At 57.5% G+C, this 4,043-nt stretch overlaps 1 protein-coding gene across 2 annotated transcripts in view; it reads right to left on the bottom strand.

The window, feature by feature from the left end:
- The window catches only part of FAM58A (family with sequence similarity 58 member A), a 16,369-nt gene extending 16,124 nt beyond the window's left edge, over positions 1–245 (bottom strand). For both annotated transcript variants that reach the window (XM_015566017.1, XM_015566019.1), the window contains exon 1: positions 159–245. The gene's annotated coding sequence lies outside the window, so the exon portion shown is untranslated. The remainder of the gene's footprint in view (positions 1–158) is intronic.
- Between the last annotated feature and the right edge of the window lie 3,798 nt (positions 246–4,043).

Genomic DNA, 4,043 nt, shown 5'->3' with positions numbered 1-4,043 from the left:
CACGCCCTGGGACCCCGCACGCTCCGCCCTCATTCACCTCTAAGCCCTGCCCTTGGGAACGTCGGGCCCCCGCAGCCCAGTCCCCAAAGGCCACATGCCCGACCTAAGGGAGCTGCACGCCCGAACCTCCGGGGCGCAACGAGGTCACCCCCAGGCACCTGAGCTGGGATCCGACTAAGGTGTCGCTCCGGGCTGGTGGCCCAGCGCAGTGTAGGACGGGGAGCGTCTGTCAAGCCCAGCCTAGGCGCAGGGCGCTTACGGGAGTTCACGCTGAGACTTGGGCGGCTCCCAACAGGAAATGGCGTGTGATTCAGTGTCAGTCTCGTAAAAGCCAAATCCAGGTTTGCCTCAGTGCCCTGGCGTGCAGATGAGCCCCAGAGGGGATGCTGCGCGCAGAATGAGGGCGTTGGGGGTGTTTGTCTCTGTTTTACAGCAGCCCTGCAGCCCTTGGGGGGTCTGGTTGCTGCTCGCCTTTCCAGCCCGGCCGGCCCACAGTAGAAAGTTTTCCACGTTTGCTGGATGCATGTTGAGTATTCAACGCACAGAACCATGCCACCTTTCGTTTGTGTCTGGCACAAACAGGAAATGGTGCGTCAGGCGTTATAGGTGTGTGTGGCGCAACAAAGGAACTCGCAGCCTCACTCGGGTCATTCTGATGGAGTGAAATAATTGCTGCTTTGAGAGAGCTGAGAAGTTGAGAGGAAACGTCACTGTTCCCAAGCCCTTCTGCCTGGGTGACAAGGCTCCACCTCCTGATGGCTCCACCTCCCGCTCACCCCCACCCACCCAGCCTTCATCCCCCTCCTCAGACCCCCACCCCACCAGCTCCCCCAGTCTTCTCTCCACATCAGCCAGCTAAGTTTCCCGTGGCTGCTGAAACAAACGACCACAAGCTGCAGGCTTAAAACAACACGAATTTACCGTCTCCCAATTATGGGAGCCAGGAGTCAGAAACTGGGGCCTGAAGAGCCGTGCCCCCTCCAGAAGCTCTGGGGGGAGGACCTTTCTCGCCTCTTCCAGCTTTTGGTGGTCTCAGGCATCCCTTGGCTTGTGGCCACATCACTCCCATCTCTGCCTCCACCGTCACATAAGGACACATTGTATTTGGGGCCACCAGGGTAATCCAGGATGGTCTCATCTGAAGATCCTTAACTTCATTACTTCCGCAAAGACCCCCTTTGCCAATAAGGTCACGTTCATAGGTTCCAGGGATGAGAACGTAGGCACATCTTTGGGGGGCGCTACTCCTTGGCCCACAATGTCAGCCACCAGGGCGAGCTTCCTAAAATGTGAGGCTGAATGGGCGGCCTAGGCCTGACATGCCCGTCCTTGTGGGGTCACCAGCCTCAGGTGCCACCACTTTGCCACTCATGGCAAGGACCTAGGGCAGCTCCCTGAAGATGATGGAGTCCCAGCTGAGGGTTTTTGCGCATGCTCAGCCCAGTGAAGGAAGTCCCGCCCCACATCCTTCTCCCCAGCTCCCTCTGGCCCAGGCAAGGCTCAGGCCCTCTGGGCTGAGTACCTGTGTGCGCGCATCAAATGCACATATGCGTGCGTGGAAAGGCTCAGGCTCCCAGCCCCGGTGCTGTTGGCCCCTGTCATGCCTTGAGCATCTGTCGCTGGTGTGTGTCCCTGGGCCAGGAGCAGTGCCACCTTCTCCCCAGCCTGGAGCACCCACCTAAAGGAGCTGTGGGTCTTCAGGGATCCCAGCTTCCCACATCCATGCGCTTTACACATGCTCTCCATGCACTCACACATAAACACACACATGCCCCTCAGGCACTCCCACCACTGACAGAGAGGTGCACACGTGTATACACGTGCCCGCCCCCAAACCGTAGCCCTCTTTCCTCTGGCCCCTGCCTGTCACCTCCTCGCCCACTGTTTTCGCCCGTTAAGTAGTGCGGCTGGGACTCTCGCTGCTCCCCTGGGCCTTTCGTGATGTGAAGAGGCTGCGCTCAGCAAGCAGTAGGTGCCCGTGAATGTGAGTCGAGGGAATGACTCAATGAACACATTAATTTTTCAAGCCCTGGGTCACGGGGCATCCTCCTGGCACGCAGCCTGGGTGCAGTGGTTGATAAATGAATAATTCACCAGCCACCCATTGGAACCGGCAAACCCCTAGGCAGCACCTCGTCTCCTACCAGCAGGGCACACCCACTGAGGGGGCCCTCCCTTCCGGTCACCTGTCACCACTCCCCTCTCTGGCATGTCCCCTCTCTCCCCAACTCCTGGACCCTTGACCTCTCCCAGGGATCATCCCTAGGTCCCGCACAGAGAAGGCAATCAATAAAGGTGGGGCAGACAATCGTAGCAGAAGAGGACTCTATGGTACTTGCCACACTGCCTTATCTAACCCTTATCGGTGCCTCTACAGTCCCCTCCTCCCCGGGCCCACCCTGCTATTGCGGATCACAGGAAGGAGGGAGGGAGGGAGGGAGGGGAGAGAGGAGGAGCTAAGGCTGAAGCTCAGAGGAGGCAGAGAAGAGGGAGGGGTATTCAGGGTGCAGAGGAAGGCTGTGCCCAGCAGGGTCCCAGGAAAGCCTGGGAATCTTTTTTCTTTTCTTTTTTAAATATATCTTTATTGATTTCAGAGAGGAAGAGAGAGGGAGAGAGATAGAAACATCAATGATGAGAGAGAACCATTGATTGGCTGCCTCCTGCACGCCCCACACTGGGGATCGAGCCCACAACCCAGGTATGTGCCCTGACCAGGAGTCTCACCGTGACCTCCTGGTTCATAAGTTGAAGCTTAACCACTGTGCATCCTGCACGCCCCACAACCTGGGCCTGTGCCCTGACCGGGAACTGAACTGTGACCTCCTGGTTCATAGGTTGAAGCTCAACCACTGAGACACACCAGCCGGGCTAGGCCTGGGAGATCTTCAAAGATGGGACCATATCCAAAGTGCTCGAGCCACTCCCATCTTCCCCAGGGGCCTTCGCATGAGGAGCACTCGGTTGAAGGGCAGCCTCGTTCAAGTCCAGTTACCACTTGTCCTTGGAACCTTCTCAATACTTGAGGACCAAGTTCCACTGTCACCCCTTCTTCCTACTCTGCCCCATTCCTTTCTTCTTCTTTTTTATCCTCACCCGAGGATATTTTCCCATTGATTTTTAGAGAGAGTGGAAGGGAGAAGGAGAGACAGAGAGAAACATCGATGGGAGACAAACACATGGATTGGTTGCCTCCTGCACACGCCCCCACCTGCGCCCGGGCTGGGGAGGAGCCGGCAACCCAGGCACGTGCCCTTGATGGGATTTGAACCTGGGACCTTTCAGTCTGCAGGCCAACGCCCTATCCACTGAGCCAAACCAGCTAGGGCTGCCCCCTTGCTTTCCACCAACATTTTCTGTGCCAGCCTTTCCCCTCCTGTCCTCAGCAAACCCAGCAGCCTCACTCGGGGTCCCTCTCTCCTCCGCTGCCACCCTTCTCAGTGCCATGTCTCTGGAACCACTTGTACCCCTGGATTCCATGCCCTCCCGCATGCTCTGCCCTTGGTCCCTCAAATCTGGCCCCTGATGCATGAGACTGTCTCCCAGCCCACTTCCATCCTTATCGTAGACTGTTCAGGCAATATAACAACATACCACACACTGGGTGGCTAATAACAGAAATTTCCTTCTCACCGTTCTGGGGAATGGAACTCCAAGATGAGGGTGCCAGCATGGTGGGGTCCTGGTGAGAACCTCTTCCGGGTTGCAGATAGCCCTCTTCTCACTGTACCCTCACGTGGTGGGAGGGACAAGAGGTCCCTCTGGAATCTCATCATTCCATTCCTGAGGGCTCTGCCCTCCTAACCTAATCAGCCCCCAAAGCGCCCCCCTCCCAACACCATCACCTTGGGGTTAGGGTTTCGCCATATGATCTGGCAGGAGAGACGCACACATTCAGGCCATAGAGTGCCCGCTAAGGTCATGGGCCGCCTCCCAACTGCCTCCTCCCGGCAGCCCTCGCAGTGGGCCGCTCTGTAATCAAGAACCTGGCTCCCAATTCTGCTGTCTTGCTGTCTGGCTGCCCGCAGCTGTGATGCCTCATCCCT

The sequence above is a fragment of the Myotis davidii genome, unplaced genomic scaffold (assembly GCF_000327345.1).
Source record: "Myotis davidii unplaced genomic scaffold, ASM32734v1 scaffold462, whole genome shotgun sequence".
Classification (NCBI taxonomy): Eukaryota; Metazoa; Chordata; class Mammalia; order Chiroptera; family Vespertilionidae; genus Myotis; species Myotis davidii.
This window is presented reverse-complemented; position numbering and strand designations above follow the sequence as displayed.